The sequence below is a fragment of the Dipodomys spectabilis genome, unplaced genomic scaffold (assembly GCF_019054845.1).
Source record: "Dipodomys spectabilis isolate Male_0828 unplaced genomic scaffold, ASM1905484v1 ptg000001l, whole genome shotgun sequence".
NCBI lineage: Eukaryota > Metazoa > Chordata > Mammalia > Rodentia > Heteromyidae > Dipodomys > Dipodomys spectabilis.
The window spans coordinates 27,595,885-27,615,096 of record NW_024870678.1 but is presented as its reverse complement, the minus strand read 5'-3'; positions in this window follow the sequence as shown (position 1 = coordinate 27,615,096).

The window sequence follows — 19,212 nt, the reverse complement described above, 5'->3', positions numbered from 1 at the left end:
CTTTGTTATGCTTAGCGCGCTCTCGCTGAAGCCCATCTTCAGCCCCACTGACTAGTGTTGGTAGTAGTCCTTGCTCTCCCCCCCAGCTTTGACTGCTGCTTGCTTTGTCATTGTTGTCACTGTCTAAATAATAGAACGCTCCTTACCAACGAAACCCTGGCTTGATGTTTTCTCATGATTGGATTCATGATGTGGGTTCTGGGCAGCATGTTGCTCTCATGATCTTACACCTGGAGGCTCCCAGCAGGCCCACTCTACAGGTGACGATCATTTTGGTCACCTGCTCAGAAGCACTCATTCGTTCACTATATAGTTTGTCCCCTCTCCCCCACCCCATTGCACGTGTAAGCAGTCTGTAAGGGAGAGAATTGTGACAGCTTTTAAAGCAAGTGTGTTTGACACTGATGAGAAGGAGATTTAAGGATATACATTTACAGGCAGCTGTGCAATCATGCAGTTGCATTTTTTCTCTTTCGTGATGGCTGCCCAAATTCACCAACCCCTTTTTTTTTCCTCATAAGAACATGTTTAGAGATAGTCTCTTTCCCCTCTTCACTTTTGTCTCAGCAAAAGTAATAATTATATAACTTTCACTGGAATTGACAGGATTTCAGAAAAACAAGTCTTAAGTTCTGTCCAACATCACTGATGGCCTAGCATGATCCAATAGGACAGAGAGCTCTAGGCCATCATTTGACCATAAACATATATGTTTTCTTGGGTTTCCATAGAGACATCTAGTCTGAAAATGTTTTAAGCACTGCTGCTTGAGTGTCAGTGAAAAAGAACCAAAAGCCAAGACTCTTAACAAATTACCATTTTTTAAAAACTACAGTAGGCTCCCCACTCCCCATCTCTGGCGGAGCCCTGCCCGGCGTCTGCATCAACCGGCCTTGCGTCGCCCCGGGGGAGAGAAGCCCAGCAATTGGTTTCCCTGGCTTTTTTGGCAAAGAAACGAGACGGCATTGACTTCATCTGTGAAGACAACTGCCAGCTATTTCCTTACTGCATAAATTGCTCATTGTAAGTAGTGGGGAAAGGACAGGCGGCGTTATTATGGGGTGGCCTGGCATAAGTCATGGTGAAGGTTTGACATCTTTAGGATCCTACATTTTTGGCAAGCTTGGTCTAATAAAAACAGGCGCATGTGCTTAGTTCTCACCTGATTTTTCGGTGTCTTTGTACATGGCTAGATCTCCTATACCCATGACTAGGAGGGAGGTTTGTGGGTGTGGTTTCACCAAACTCAGCCGGGCTCCGAGCCTCCTCTTAACCCGGTCTCTTACCTTGGCCCACGCTGGGCCTGCCCAGCTCGTGTTTGCAGGAATCTGATTGACTCTGTTTAGAGAGAAATCTGCCCTCCATTCTGGATCACACTTCGCATCCTCTGCCTTTGATGTGTAAGGCTTTTGATCTTGCCTTCAGCCAGAATGCAGTCATTTCAGTAAGAACACCTTAACCCGTTGGTCTCATCCCCAGGCCCAACCCATCCTGCTCACTGGTTATAAACCCAGAATTGTTGGACTTGAACCCAGTACCCCTTCACTCTCACTACAGTCTTGAAGTAGTTCTCTTCCTTCATTACCATTTTTGTGTCCAAATAATTTCTTTAACAAGTTGAAAGTTTGACCTTGAGAATCTAGACTATGACGAATGGGTCAAATCTATCCTGATACCTCTATATGTGTTCATGGGTTACACATGTTTAGATATTTCTAAATGGTTGGGGGGAAAGTAAAATAATATTTAGGAACTCAAGAATCTAATATGAAAATAAAATTTCAGTGCCCATAAATCACATCTTCCTGGATTATAACTGCACTCCTTTGTTTCTGTGTGGCCCCGGCCTGCTTGCAGAAAACAAAGGCACCATTGAGGGTTGGTGACCGTCATCACATGGCTCACAGAGTCGAAAATATATAAAATCTGGACCTTTAAGAAAGATCTGGAGTAAGCGAAACGAGCTTGAGTCTGTCAGGCGTGAGTTCAAGTTCTGTGACTTCGATACTGGAAAATGGGACTCTGCCAGCTTGACCTCAGATCTCTGGCTTTCAACTTGGCTTATAAATATGGAGAAGAAATCGAAGATAGTAAAATATTTACTCTGACTTGGAATATTTTATTTCTTTACATTTTGACAGCAGAACAAGGAGAAAAGGTCACAAACCACTTTATTTAAGTTTAGAATTAGAGTTATGTCTTATTTATGATCCTATTAAGATGCTATCAAGAATCGATCATTGTTTTAAAAAAAACAGTGACTATAGTATCATAACCAGGCTCCTTTAAAAACCAGGTCACAAACAGAAATGATCTCCATGCGGTCCTCATCACCGCCTGCTCCACTTTTATCTGCAACTAGTTTAATCCCTCTTAATGCTCCAGTCGAACACTCTGAGGTTGGAGAAAAGGAAAAAAAAAATCCCAAACAGTTGTGAGGTATTTCGTCTTTTTTCCTCTAGCATTGATACAGGACAAAGCCTTAACATGTGTGATAGATAAACCCTCTGTGGCCATTACCCGTTGCATGGTAAGGAAGTGATTTGGGAGGGTCCCTCTGGCAAGGGGCAGCGGGTACAAGGTTAGGCTGGTGCAGAATGTGGGGGCATAGGCAAAGGGCCTGGGGCCTGCTGTTCTAAACAGCTCCTTCCTTTAGAGGAGAGGATCAGTTTTCATTCCTTTGAAGTGTGATTCCTGGGGTATTTCTGGTTAGGGAAGAGAACTGACAAGAGGTAGAGTTTCTGATGTTCCAGTAACTTAGTTAAAGAGGCTGGAATTATAAGTCACTAGGCAGAGTTTAAGCCTAGTGACTCAAATTCTAAAGTCAAGTGACAATGGAGTGTGTCAGTTGTAAACGCTAGTGTTCACCTAGAACTTTTTGGCTGGTAGGACATATATCTATCTCATGAATCCTCTAACCTTATGCCTAAAAACTTGATTTGATGAAGTAACTTTCCCAGTGTGCTAAGCAGAGTACTTAGTAGTTCAGTTAGAAATGATTAGTTTATGCCAGTTAAAAACTCAAGTCAACCAGGCACCAGTGGCTTATTATGCCTGTAATTCTAGCTAGTGAGGAGGCTAAGATTTGAAGATAAGTTCAAAGCCAGCCTGGGCAGAAAATTCCATGAGACTCAGGTCTCCAATTAACCACCAAAAAAACTGGACGTAGAGCTGGAGTTCAAGTGGTAGGTTGCCAGCCTTGAGTGAAAAAAGCTAAGAATCAGCACCCAGGCTCCGAGTTCAAGCACTAGGACCAGCACACACACACACACACACACACACACACACACACACACACACACAACCACAAAAAACCCAAATGCCACTTTTAATCAAAACCACCATTCTGAGCTCAGCAGGAATTGATTCCTGGCTTCAGTGCTTTCTGTACATGAGCGTTTCACAAATATTCCAATTCTCTTCCTGCTCAAGGAGATCCAGTGTCACAGAACCTGCTACCTGAAAGTTCAACATGGCCCTGTGACTTGTTTTGATTCTTACACGACCAAAAATGATGTTAATTCTAGGCAAAAGCCAGTAAGTCCTCCAAGTTGCCTAGCCACACAGGAAGATAAGTATCACCCAGAAGATGGAAACACTATATCCCATGACCTCTCTGATCTCCTGAGATCAGACTATTAATCAGAAATTTCACATGCATGTTCATATTTATGAGTCCCTACACTAAGACAACATTTACCATATTCTTCATACTCTGGTTTCAGTGACTAGTGTTTCAGATAAAGTTGCTGTGTATCTAGATACCAGGCCTGCACTGATTGGCTAAGAAGTAAAGCATGAGAGAATAAACCATGACAAGCTACTATGGCTTTAAAGTGTGTGTGTGTGTGCGTGTGTGTGTGTGTGTGTGTGTGTGTGTGTGTGTGTGTGTGTGTGTGTGTGTGTAGATTAGTGGGAATTGAACTTGGGGCCTGGGTACTGACCCTTGCCTTAGCTTTTTCTCTCAAGGCTGGTACTCTACCACTTCTCCCTTCTTCCAGCACCCCCTGGAAAAATGCCTATGGCTCCATAGTAATCCTGGCTTTACAGGAAAATTCTTTCAGCTTTCGAGCTAGCCTGGACTGGCCTTGGGAACAAGTCATTTCCTTCAATGGTATTTGAGGATTGGAAGCCAAAATGAAGGATGTCAGCAGTATGACCATGAAGATTCAAATGTTAACTGATTTCAGGAGAGATTACATTTCCTCTTGACTTGAGAGAAATCCCATTGTCTTTGTAATCAGCTATGGGCCAGATGTCAGAGGAATCAGCAGCTGCCTTCTCGGGTGGGTCTCTTCCACAGGAGAACCTGTGCCTGGAACCTGAACCACCACGCTGCCTTCTTTATTGCTAAGTGCGTTGATCAACAGCATGCACCTCTTCCCCTCAACGACCTGCAATCTCCATATGAGATTGTTTGCAACAAGTCCAGCCCACAGTGATCATTTTCTTCAGACTCCTACTTAGTGTCACTTAGTTTAGTACTCAATTGGTCTCTAATTACAGTCATTAGGTCGTAAGCTCCTCAAAAGTGAGCCTTTAGCCCAATGCTAGGCCCAGAGGCAATTTTGGTAAATGCTTGCGAAGTGACAGATTCGCAGCTCTGGTTGGTTTTCAGACAGCAGGACAAATGGGTGCATTAACACAAGCAGAGGACACTGTCAGAACAGATTAGGGAGCAGGCCCTCTGTCTTAATGGCTCGTTAGCCAAGGCTACTGCTGCCGAAGGCTGGGCAGCTGAGGTAGCTCATGACTTCGATCCCAGGTGTTCAGCTGAGGTAGCTCATGACTTCGATCCCAGGTGTTCTTCTCCAGCCCATTTCTGCTCCTGGGAAGCCTATGTTTTGAACTCGGGCTTGCAGTTTTCCATCGTCAGGTCTGAGAAGTCAAGAAGTACAAACAGAAGTGAGCAGAGAGGCACATGCTTAATATCTGCTCTTCAGGAAGCTTTTCTGCAAAAGGCATTGAAGGAAAAACTCAAAAGAGAAGACATATTGAATATTTAACAGCAAATAAAGTGATTTATATAACTTCTTTTTGTAAGATCAATCCCAGAAGCTGAATTTCATATTTTAATCGTATTCTCTTGGGAGGACAAGGCAGCTGGAGAAATTGTCAGAGGTGACATGCCAGGCTACACAGAAACCGAGTGTGGTTTGGAGACCACCATGGAAATAATAACTTCAGTCATTAAGTGGAGAATGAAAAGGAAGAAAGAAACCAGATAAGTTTTCCAGGATCACGAAGTTATTTTTGTTATAAACTAACCTGAGGCAGATTTTATTATGTTAACATTTAAATTCAAATACTGATGGCATTATCTCTTCACAATAATTACCCCTGGCCATAGCACAGTCAGCAATGAGTGTAAGAGAACTCCCCTCATCTTTGCTCCTAAGTTGCTGTTTTAATGGTGTCTGTTAGTTGTCTAAGGAGAGCATAGCAAGGAACACATGACAACTCAGGCCTTGGTGAAGTCTCTCTCTCTCTCTCACACATCTTTTTCCCTCTTCCCCTATGTCCTAGTGACTTCCAAAGCCTGAATTCTAACAGTTGGCACAAGTTCCCTGGAGGGAGGGGGACTTTCCCTTTGTTCCCCTGCATGTCTGATTGACTCCACATCTTTACGTTTGTCTGTCCCCGACACCAGTAAGAAGGGTTTGGGGTAGAACATGTGGGACCCTGGGAAATCTTTTGTTTGAGAACTTCCATCAGATGGAGATCAATGTTTCTTTAATTAACTGGAAACTTGTTTGTGCTTCTGAATTTTGTGGGATGAAGGATGATGCTATGGTATTCTCCTGTGTAATATTGACAGGTGTTTTAGAAAACAGGAAAATTAATCTTTGGGTTGAAATAATCAATGGCTGGATTGCACAAGTTCAACTCTGATGATGTTGGCAGAGACCCAGGGTGCAGTTGCTGAAGGGTCTCTGATTCTAAGAGACCCCAAATACCATCTCTTTTTCCTGGGATGGAGTATAGGGAAACAGCATACATCAGAGCTTGGATAAAGTTTCTCTGTGGGAGAAACAGATTGAACTGATAATGGGGGAAAGTTTGTCTTGTTAAATTTTATAAGGTGACAGTCATTTCAGGAATTTCATCATGCTGGCACGTGACTTGGGCCTTCATTTCATCAAGTGCTCATTGTATATCCTGCGTGATTGTTAGCATTAGATGAGGAGGATTCAAGATAAGAAAGAGAATTGGGTCGGACTATGATGCTGGCATTAATATAACCGAGGTAATGAATATCATGTATGTCCTGATTGCAACATAAAGGTCCCGAGGAGTAAGATACTCATCTCTTTGACATCAGGAGAATATGGAGGAAGAGAGGGAAGGAGCAGGAAGTGGTTCCATGAAGGAAAGGGTGAGGTGTGGGGGCTTCTCTCCTGATAGACTAGCCCGAGGTGGACAGCAATATTTAGAGAAGACTGTGGTTTTAAATTTCACCAAATTTGTTGTAAAGATCATGTCAAGGGATAGATGGTCTGCCCAGCTCTGGCTAGTTATGTATAGGCCATTTGTCTGTGTGCTAACGGACAGAACTACCAAGTAAGTTTGGATTCTCTGAGCTCCAATTTCTCATAAGAGAAATTAATGGTTTGGCAGCAGAAGGCAAGTGGCATTGTTGGCATTCATCCAAACTTTCTTGAGCCTCTTTTTCATGGGTGTGGCTTTTCCTCACCCTGGAGTGGGAAATGTGAGATATCATGTTTAATGTGTACCAAGGCTATGGGTAGTTCAGTGCTAGTTTTAAATCAAGGCAACAGGCTCACCTACTTGAACAAGTGAGTTTGCCACAGAATCCAGCCTAGCTAGCTGTGGAGCTGTGAGAACTCACCATCATCTGTTAGAATAAGTAGTAACAGCTAATGTTTATTGACTGTTTATTGTGTGCCAGGCACGGCTCTGAAGGCTTTGCAGCTATAATTTATATGATCCTTGCGGCAACCTTAGGAAGTTACTGTTCTCATTCCCACTTAGGGAATGAGGTAAGAGAGTTTTATAAAGCTTAACTTGCTCAGCATCACAGATGGCAGAGCCAGAAATTTAAACTCAAGAGCTCCCATTTCTTCCCCACCATACTAAACTACTTCCAGAAGATTACCCAAATAGGAAAAGAATACAGAAGATAGTGAGGAATGTTCTTGTCTGCTCAGCCCACCCTGGAACAAAGCCCCATAACTTGAGTTTGTTCAGGAAGCTGGCCTTTGGCTTCTTTCTGTAGATTGTGCATTTGAATATCTTTTCTCCATGTGCGTATGTGTGTAGGTTTTTTTTTTAAATTAACAAAGTAAATCTCCTAGAGGGAAAAGAAATATTTAAGTTATGAGGACATATCTGAGGATATTTATAAGCTTAAAAAATACAATGCCTGGAGGGCAGGCGCTGACTCAGGCTTGTAATCCTGCCTATTTAGGAGGCTTAGATTTGAGAATCTCAATTCAAAGCCAACCTGGGTAGAAAAGTCCATGACATTCTTAACTGCAATTCACCAGCAACACGACAGAACTAGAAGTATGGTTCAAGTGGCATACATGATCCATGAGTGAAAAAGCTAAGTAAGAACTTGAGGCCCTGAAGTCAAGCCCCCGTATTTCTTCCATCCCCACCCCACAAAACACAACTGGACCATCGTTCAGGTCCTTTACAAAAAACTGGAAATACATGACATGATTTCACAAAGCTTGTCAATGAAGCAAGTCTAGTTCCACATCTGCGGATACATTTCTACTACTTTTGAATATTTGGTAAATTTTTTTTTCTGAAAGAATAGCACATATTCCATGTTATCATCGGTGCTGAGCTAAGTCACACACATATATTTTCCTGCATAAATTGACACATCATGATAGCTACTGCCATCATGTATCAGAGATCTATTGATTATACAACAACACTACATAACAAATCTTCATAAAGCCCCAGGAATATACAAAAATAACTACCTGTGGCTTATGTGTCTGGCATACTGGTCCCCCCCCCCCAAAAAAAAAAACCTCTTGATTTTCTCTAGGATGACTTAAAACATATAGAGTTCAGTTTACTGAAGTTTCCTCTAGCCAGGCCTTGGCTGGGGTGAATGGAGCAAACCGGCCCCTCCATTTGTCTCTCAGCCTTCAGTCCACTGGGGTGGTTATGTTTTGGACAGCTCCAAGCTCTGATCTCAAACGGAGTAAGCCTAATTATGTGCATTTTAACCTCGGCTAGCAACATGTCTGTGAATATCTCATTGGCCAAATCAAGTCACGTGACCACCCCTATGATGGTAGCTTAGATATTTAATGCACTGCATCTCTCTCTCAGGAAAACAACATGACAAAATGATTGGATTCAGGGAGTAATGAGCAATTAAGCACATTTTCAAATCTTTAATGTATTATTCTCACTTTACCAATAGAGAAACAGAGACCTATGAAGTTCAGTGGCCTGAGATCACACAATTATTAAGTGGCAGAGCTGGAATTTGAACCTGAGTTTGTTCTCTCTTGAGGCTGGAGTGCTTAATGGTATGCTGTGAATGCAAGATTTAGAAGTTAACTCTGCCTTCTACTCCTCTCCACCTATGACCAATCATTGATTTCCCCTATTTATGCATCTTCACCAATCTAGCTGGTGATATTAGGTATTGTCAATACTGTGAGGAGGAGTAATTCATGTTAGAAAATTATCCTGGAAAGTGATCAAAGAGATGCACAGACTTCTGAATTACAGCCTGATTTCATTTTACGTTTTGCATTCTCTCAGATCTCTCACCTGCCGTGGTTTAAAGTGTAATGGGCATAAAATCCTTCTCTACTCCTCACTCCTCCCCACTGCTGTCATCCTGAAAGTACCCCCCGTCTTTCTACATTAGCAGGAACTATAAGTAAAAACTATGCAGGAATTTCTTTCTTAAAAATAATGGATGGCCACATCTTCCAGTCTGTTAGAAAACACTATCCTTGAACAAGGTTCTAAGCTGATAGAAAATGGTCTTTATATCAAAGCCCGTTACAGCACGTGTCCTAAGCTAGCATTGTGTTGTAACCAACCTACTTGCTACTGTTCTCAAGTCAGTGGCATGACATGAGTTCTGAAGGAAGCTGGAACGCTTCACATACTTCTGTTGACCCTAGAAGCAAACTGGCACGGGGTTGGGTACATTCAGATACGGCGCTTGCCAAAAATACATTCCTAAGGCAGAAATTCCATAGTGTTCCCATTGGCTCTTAGCCCTCTGGTTCTACCCAGGACCATTGAAAATATAGTAGAGACAGCTTTCTGCTTCTTAAGACAGATGCTTTTCATAGGGCTCCGAGGACCCCAGGGATCCCATAGGGTCTTTCAGAATGCTCTAGGAATCAGAAAGTTGTTAGGGATCATCTTTGAAATACAGAGGTAGGAAGAGAGACGATGAAGAACAAAGGGGAACCAGAGTGAAGAGATAATGTAGAGGATGGAAGTATTTTGTTTCTGGAATGAGGAGGAAAAAAAACAAAGACATAAATTTCAACCAGTCCAAATGTGATTGGGACACCCTGAGAAATTTGATTCTGATTCCTTATGAACATAAATATTTGGGGGACCTGAGTATGTGTTGTGTCTTCTATCCTAGATCCTCATGTGTGTGATACTAGTTTGCTCTCCCACAAAATTGTACACTCAGTTTAGTCAGAGAGAGAGATGTTTTCACTGGTGTTAGTCCGACCTGGAGTTCCATTTGTTGGCAGCCACTGGCCAAGCCTACTAGTAACCAACCACAATTTCTGGCATTTCTTTCTCATAGAAATTCAAAAACTGTCTTCATCTTGTGTAAGAGAATAACCTATCCATTGAATCTATTACAGGAATTAAATAAAATATAATTCTAGTACTTTATTGTGTCCTGAAGGAAAAAAAATTCTCATTATGGTAGAAAGGGAAGGAAGGAATATTACTGTAAGTCAAAGGATTGTCTTCATGTAGTTCTGCTTTTGATTTTAGTCACATGACCCAACAGTAGCTTCCCTTGTACATAATAGGAATAACAAAAGATGTGTTATACATGGAAATGCTTTCAACATAAAGGTTCCAAATTAAAGCCAGGCGCTATCATTGTTATATGTGATATATTGAGAAGAGTGACCCCGGATAACAGTAAGAAAATGTACTGAGACCAGAGTAGGCAGTTTATCTTCATCTTACACATAACTCCAGTGTCTGACATAGTGCCATGCCAGAATCAATGGTTACTTTTATGGAACTGATGATCTTCAGCCACAGCATAGAATCTTAAAGATGATCTAAGATGACCCAATTAGTCTACTGTCTTTGTTTTATGGATAAAATGTGCACATGTGCTCATTATTACACAGTTATAGGAGCTCCATAAAATATGTAGCTGACTTGCTCAAGTACTAGGTTTCTTTTCCCGAAACAATAATGAATGCACTGCTGTTTGCTGATTCAGTGAAAATGCAGAGCTCAATTATGATGTTCATAATTTATGCAAGATCTAGAGAATCATAAGACAGAGTGCTTGCACCTGAGAAATTCTCTATCTCATTGGTCCTCAAGACATAATTAGTAACTCCTCCCTCAAATTAAACAATAGCAATAGCCCAAAATAGAGAACCCAGCTGGCATGGCTAGGGATACATGCTCACTCACTGGTCAAGGAAGAATAGCTAGGCAAGACTATGCGAAATGGGGACAACGTGGCTTCCCAAAGTACAATCAGGGGTAGCTATGAGAAGCAGTGGATCTTACCAACAGTTAGTATTCTAACAATTCTGAGAAGGACCCTGTGAACCTGAGCACGTGAGCTGAGGCTTAGGGTTAGCCTCTAATAAAGATGAGTAGGAATGAGATAAATGAAGAGGGAAGATTGCAGGCTGTGCCGAATGAGGAGCAAATGAGCCTATGTCCCCTGAGCAGGAAGCTACAAAGACAGCAAAGGATATTCATTAAAGGTCCTCGGATTTATTTCAAAAGAAATTGAGGAGAGATGACAGGCTTGATGGATAAACAAATGATGTTGGCAAGGAAAAAAATTATGTGTCGAGTTAACTGTATAAAACATATTTGGAGAATTTATAAGGGAGAGCTATGTAATTTTGAAAGATAATCAGAACCATAAAGGAAACACTGAAGGAAGATTCTGGCTCAGAATTGGGGAACCAAATGATGGGCAAATCTTAAAGGATGGAGGCCTCTCTTGTTTTGAGAGCATGAAGATACAGAGTTGGGTCTGAATGAGGGTGTAGGCATCAAACAATGATTTAGGTGGTACTCCTTTTAGCAAGTGGAGGTAGAAATCCCAGTGAAGGGATGGATGTTGGATTAAGACTCAGAGATGAAGGGGCTTTGGAATCCTATGTGGTTAGAGTACATAGGAACCAAGAAGGGGTCAGAAAGGGATTACAGAACCTCTCCATGAGTTAAAATTAGCATGAACTCGAGATGCTTTTCCAAGTGACTGGATGGAAACTCTTCTTGGTTACTGTCCAAAAGCTAAGGTTTCTGAAACTTTGGAGGAGATTTTGAAGATAAGATTAAGTCAAGAATTTAGTCTTTGTTCTTCGACTTAAAGGATTATTAGAAATATTTAGAAGACAGTGGAGTGGCATGTTTTTTTTTTTGTGCTGGTTTGCACACCTTATTTATAAATGGAATAGCGGCCACAGAAGTCTCTTGATCTTATATCCTTTTCATAAAATAAATGTATTACTAGAAACACCAGACATTTTGGTGTTTGACTTAGCCCTGAAACAGGATCCTGTTGAGCCATACTCACCCTTCTTCTGTGCCTGCTCATTATTTATCCTGGAGTCATCTCAAAAAACGGATTAAAGGAGAAAGCGTGAGCCTACAAGCAATCTTTAACCTCAAATATTTGATCTATGTCATCACATTTAAGGAGTTCAGAATCTGCTTTAAAAAGACAAACCAGGAAGTTTGGCTTCTTTTTACCCCTTTGAGAGAGTCAATGTTGTTAAGACTTTTAAAGCCGCAATCTCTCTGGGCCTGAGCCATCTGGTCCACTTCTTGGCCTGTTTCAGTCAGTGCACCAACCATTGCTTCGTGTCTTAGATCTGTCACAACAAAATCGACAGTTCACCAAATGCAAAGGAATCCCCTGAATCATGTTTTAGTAAAAAACAATCGCCTTCAGCATACCTGTTTTATAAGTTTAAAATTTCTCATATTAGATTTGCTTACAATGGGATATCTCAAAAAACCTTAGAAGTACAATCTATTGGCTTACAAGAGGCCTGTCTGTCAGTGTCCCATATGCAAATTGTCTGCAATAATAAATTAGGTCACTGGTGTGGCAAATCATAACAACCACAAAAAACAACTCTTGTGGACTCTTGGCTGAATCTGCAGTAAGTCCTTTACAAATGCCACCCTTTTGTTATAAATGATCACAATAAATGGAGATAATAGTAATTAATTATATGATATAGATAGTATTTTATGCATGAGGAAACTGAAGTTGAGACCAGGTAACTAGGCTAGTAGTAAGCCCCAAGGCCAGAATGGAATCTATGTGATTCAAAGTCCATGCCTTTAGCATGCATTATTGTTTTCTTACTTCATAAATGGTTCCAGGAGCTGAGGTCAGAGGATCACAGTTTGAAGCCAGCCTAAGTAAAATTGCTGAGAATCTCCATCTCCAACATAACCTTCAAATAGCTGGGCTCTAGGTGTGGCTCAAGTGGTAGAGTGCCAACCAAGCAAAGAAGCTGAACAAGTGTGAGATACTAAGTTCAAACCCTGGTACCAAAAAATAAAAACTTATATATTTATGTTATATTAGATTGTCAGCCCAAACTCTATCCTCGCTTGCTGTTTGTTTAGATACTTTTCAAAATGACAACTTCAGAACTTTAAGCTGACATTTAAAAGAGTTTGAAGTTTACAAAAAGTTGTATGAGCAGTACAGGAATTTCCTGTATACCCAGATTTTCCCAAATGTTAGCACCTTTTGTACCTCTAGTTTATAAAAATTAGAAAATGAACATGGTAAAATATTTAATCCTATTAAGTAGTCAACATACTTTAGTCCGTTAGTACAGGTTTTCCCATTAATGCCCAGAATGGAAACCATATGACATGTACTTGTCATTTTTCCTAGATCTCCTTCAAGGCCAGTCTTCTTGTTGCATCACCGCACGAGCCAAGGCTTCTTTCAGTGCAGCGTGAACTCTGGTTGCTTTGTGGACTCCACCCCATTCCTTTGAGCACAGAACAGTTCCTCAAACTTTCTTTGCCTTTGTTCATATTTTTAAAAAAAGTACAGGCTTGTTTTCTTTGCAGAATTTCCTCAGTTTTGTGTTTGCTTAATGTTTCTTCATGAATAAATTCAGATCGTGAATTTTGGGCAAAAATACTACAGGGATTATTTTGTGTCTTCCTCGGTGTGTGATACCAAGAGGTACCCCTGTTGATTTGTCCAGTCGCAGCTGACGCTGCCTTTGACCACTTTGTTAAGGTGCTGACTGCCAATTTGTCCCTTATAGAAGAACTGCTTTCCATTTGTAATTACCAAGTATTTTGTAGGGGATCTATTTTGAGACAATAGTTTCTCATGATGCTTCACTCATTATTTTCACCATTTGCTGATAATTTTTCCTAAAATAATTATCATTTTTGAAACTGATGGCTTTTCTCATCATCACATTTACATGTATTACTCAAAATTCTTTCTCATCGATCTATTCTTTCTCAAAAAGTTTTCTTATCTATCTGTCTGTCTGTCTGTCTGTCTGTCTATCATCTATCTATCATCTATCACCTATTGCCTTGACTTTCAGGGCTTTGTGCTTGCAAGGCAGGCTTTCTACCATTTGAGTCACACCCTCTGCCCTCTTCTTCCCTACTTATTTGTTCAATTACTTATTCTGTCCTATTCTATTTAGTTAATTGATTTAGGTTATTGCATATCTACTCAAGAAAGGCCCTCGAGTTGACACTTTTATCACTTTGACATGCCCCTATTCTGCTTAACATACACTTTCTTACTTTCTGGTAACGTGACATCTTTCAGGTCCCAGGTGCCTACCTATCAACTCAGCCATTTTCCCAAGGAGCCCAGGTTTCTTTTCTTGAGGAATGGCATTTCAAAGTCAACATCTGTGTTCTGGGGCTGTTCTTTTGGGAATAGCACTTCTAGTCCCTAGTGGACAGGACTAAAAAATATATGTGAATAAAAATACATATGTTCATATCTACTTGAACATTTACCTTCTCAGTAAGTATTATATACATACTAATATCATTTCATAATATAATTCCAATACCATACTACAAGGTTTATTTGACCTTATTTATAATTTCTTTCTCAATAAGAAATTTGAGAAAAATCAATTTATTTGGTTAATGTGATTCACAGACAGTAGTGCTCCCATAGTATATTTATGTAGGTATACTTACAGATGATTTTGGTGCTCATTTGTTATTATGTAGTTTAATTTACTTGTTTGTATCCTTCAGCTATCAATTTATTGTTTTTTCTCTCCAATTTGTTGCTTATCTCCAATTGTGCACTGAATCTGAAGTTTCTTACAGGTCTGTTCATGCCTTAAGTATACTTTAGCATTATCTTTATATGTTTATTTCCTTGTTACAGCTTATATTAAAATTCCATATTCAAATCACTATGTGATTTTTTAATCTCCCAATTGTGCCCTGACTGAGACATATTCTATTTTAGATTCATTTTTCTCTTTCCTGTTGATTTTATCTACCTATACCATAAGTCAGTGAGTCACTGCTATGGTTGCCAAAAATCAGGGTCATGTAAGATTTATTCAGAAAAGATTCAGTCCTCTGCCCCTATAGCCACTCTACCATCTTAGCAACTTCCTATCCTTTCCAAACCTTTCCTCTGCATTCCTCGGTATGTAATCGATCTCATTAGCTCATAGACTATCTTTGATCTATTTAATTTTTATAGCCAAGCAGATATGTGTATTGTTTATTTCCTTTCTTCTTATGTAAAACGTGGCACACTATTGGCTTTTTCTGCTTTACTTTTTCCCACATAGCAATATGCCTGAGTAAATATATTGTACAGTCTCACAGAAACCCTTATCATATTTTTCCTCACAGCTGCATAGCAGTCTGTTGACTAAATGTACTATAGTTTATTCACCCACTGAGTGTTTAAGCTATTTCCAAACAATAGTGCAACGAAACAATTGTGTGTGTGTGTGTGTGTGTGTGTGTGTGTGTATGTATGTATGTATGTGTGTATTTGGAGATTCACTTACAAGGTAGATTCCTAGAAGTGGGATTGCTGATTTGAAATATATAAGTCATCAGTCATTGCCAGATTCCCCTCTGAAATGTCTGTATCCATCTTGCATTCCCATGCCCAATGCATGAAGATACCTGTTTCTCTCTAAAATGTGTTGTCATGATTTTAATTTTTTGCTTATCTAACAGGTAAGAAATGCTACATCAAAAGTTATTTGACTATCCTCTCAACCTAAATGTTTAAATGTTCTTTTTTTCTCTCTACACACATATTAATAGAATTATGTGACTAATTATATATAACTAATATGTAATAAATAATCATAACAAATCATACATTATAATTAATATATAATTTTATCATATATATTAATGAATTGTCTGCATGTTTTCCTATATTTTCCCTGATTTTGGTAATTTCCTTTTTTTTCCAGATTCTTTAAAATATTTTAGATATCAGACTCTTATCTGCAGTATAAAGTTATGGGTGTTTTCCCCAGTATGACAACGATCTTCTGACTTTATGTGTTTCTTTTGTTTTTGCTTTGTTTCCTTTTTGTTTTTTGTTTTGTTTTTGTCAGTCGTGGGGCTTGAACTCTGGCCCTGAGCTCCTCAGCTCCAGGCTAGCACTGTACCACTTGAGCCACAGTACCACTTCCGGTTTTCTGAGTGGTTTATTGGAGATAAGAGTCTCATGGACTTTTATGCAAGGGTTGCTTTGAACCATGACCCTCAGATCTGAGCCTCCTGAGTAGCTAGGATTACAGGCATGAGCTACTGGAAGCCAACTCAGGAAAGTGTTTTTAAAAAATAATTTTATACAGTCATATTTATCAATGTTTTCTTTTTCCTGAATTACCCATACCCAGGTTAAAGAGGACCACCATGTTTTCTCCTGGTACTTGTGTAATTTAAATGATCATGTTCAGATTCCAGATCCATATGGAGTTCTTGTGTGTGGTCAGAGACACAAATATCTTCTTTTTCCATTGACTACTCAGTTTTCTTCATTTTTGCTCTCCATTTTTTTTAAAATTTAATTAATTAATTTATTTTTTTGTCAGTCATGGGGCCTGAACTCTGGGCCTGGGCACTGTCCCTCAGCTCTTCAGCTAGCGCTCTACAAATTGAGCCAATTCTGTTTTTTTCTGCTTATGTGGTGCTGAGGAATCGAACCCAGGGCTCAGGCATGCAAGGCAAGCACTCTACCACTGAGCCACCTTCCCAGCCCCATGCCTCCATTTTTATATGCTAGATTTCCATATGTACTTGGATCTGCTTTGGAAATCTTTACCCCACTGGTCTGCTTAACTTATGTGGTCAGTGCCAACTGTTTTATAGAGGCTGAATAGTAGGTTATATGTCTGGTGGAACTAGCCTCTCCTAGCTGTTTTTAAAATTGATTTCTTGGCTTGTCTTTCATGCTTACTTTTCCCCACTAATGTTGATAACAACTTGCCCTTGATAGGCCATAGCTTCAGTCATGTGATGCTAAACTGAGGAAGCAATTCAGGGGCGTTGATGTGTATTTGTATTAATAGATAGTCTATAGGAGGCAGAGTGTTGGGAGCTGGAAGATTGGGAGCCAAGCATCAGTAGACCAGATGGAATGAGAAACAATAGGTAAGCTTCAGTTAAGTTTCGCATGTTGGAGGTCATGGGTGGATACAGTGTCAAGATCAGAGGCCAGAAGCAGTGGCCAGGCCCAGAAGTGAGGCCATGATCTGAGAGGATGATAGGAAGAACCAAGCACACACTTGTGACGCGGGAGCCGCGCTTTCTGAGCCCTCAGATGGAATGAATTTATGTTATAGGTTTGGAAACCATTTCCAGCCCTCTGTGCAAATAGCCAGCAATGTGGCTTCAGAGATGTTAAGTAGATTTATGCCTTATGTCTTTCTGAAATAAGGTTTGCCTTATTTAATTCCTGGAAAATCTAAGTTACTTCTAGGAGAGTTTAACAGTTTGAAACTGAAAGTTTCAAATGCATTTTAAACAGTTCCTCTCCCTCCTCTACCCACACATTTACCAAAATAAACAAAGCCACCCCACCAGCCTTTCCCTGATTTGCATAGCACTGAGAGCTGATGCAAATCCTCACATTTGGGGCTATTTCAGCCTTTGCGGAGATGACAAAGGGTTCCTTTCCTTAAATAGCCTTGAGCACCATACTCCTAGCTGGGTTCTTTCTGAAGCTCTGTGGCTATCAAGTGACAATATTTCAGAAAATAAAACACCAGTGATAAGAGGAAAATTGGCTAATGGAGTCCGATTTGATTTTTTGCCATAAGGAAATACTCCAGGCCTGAGTGGAAAGTGAGAACTTGGAGCCTGCTGCAAGGGCTAGGGGTCCTGCCTCTTATCTACTTTACTGCTAGACTTACCTGTTACTAGGTGTTCCACCATGCCCATCCTTGTTTTCCTTGTCTACCAACCCAACCACACCACACCACACACACACAACACATGTGCACGCACACACACACACACACACACACACACACACACACACACACACACACACACACACACACACATGAGGCATCAGGAGCTAATGCCCCTGTGTACTTTAAGCTGTTCTATAAAAAAGCATAGGAATGATAGATCATATGTGCAGAGGTACATGATAAACCCTGGCTTACTTTAGGGTAAATCTAGTTTATCCATCCTTACTCCTCTTCATCCTGATGCACTAGCTTGTCCTTTCCCACTACCCAGGGTTCCTAGGGTTGTGTTTAGCTTAACAAGGATAGATAATGGCAAGTGAATTGTAGAGAGAAGTAGGGAAATGGTGGTGGGGGGATTCATATCTATAGAGAACTGTCTCTGTTACTAGGCAAAGGTGATTTGGACACTGTGTTTTAGTACATGATGGCTAACTTTGAATTACACAGCCATTAGTGATTCGGAATATTTCTCATCTGTCTGATCCTCAGGTCCAGCTGAATTTATTTGATTCCTAGGATGGTAAAATGTACTCAGAATCTTGTAGTTGTGTGTAGCTTGATCACAGATTCAAAGATTCAAAGTTTGATCCCAAACAATTATCTTCAAAGTTCCAGGATCCAGAAAGAATATTCTGATAGCTTTTTCCCAGCCATGCAGCATGGAAACTGTCTCATCTGACCCTTTAGTAATGTTTCCCTGTTTTTTTTCTATGCCTTTGGCTGACCTCATATTTTGAAAAGCTCTTAAACAGAAGAAGTGGGCTCTCTAGATTTTCACTAAAATGCCAGCAACACTTGACCTCAAACTACTGAGTCTACCGGTCCCTAACAAGAATATTATTCACATTCCCTTTAAGAATCCTTTTTTAGCATGAAAGAATACTTCTAGATGTAGCCAGATATACATGACTAGTAAGTATATGTAAACACATACTGAAAAATAAAACGGAGAGAAGCTAGTTTTAACCTGATGTAATAACCTAAATTTAGAACGTTAATAATAGTGAAAGTCAGTATGAAATCAGAGAAACTCATAATTGAATAGAAGTGATTATTGATGAACGTCTTTAGAGTCCCAATTAATAGAGAATATCACAATTTAAAATGTGCATATTGCCTAATTTACTTTTGCTTGCTTTATTTTCTTTTATAATCTTTAATTTTTATTTCTTCTTTTGTTGTTTCCCTCCTCTTTCCCTTCATTCTCTCTCTCCTCCTTTCTTTCTTCTTCTTCTCTCCCCTGGCCCTAAACTCTGTGAGTGTTGGTGTAATATATGTCCTTTATCTACTTTCACCGGTATTCCTTTTATTCTTGTTTTTTCATAGTGAGGAAAGTTCTTACAACAAAGCTGGTCTATACTTGAAAGTTTTCTTGAGATTTCCCCTTATTTTTACCCTTACATAAAGGAGAAGTCTATCATCAAGAAAGGGAATTAGCAGTCTTGGCAAGCTAACTCAAGAGGCTGACTCTGCCATTCTAGGGGTCTGAACTGGGTTTCTATATAGATGTTCATTTCATCTCTGGCTCCAG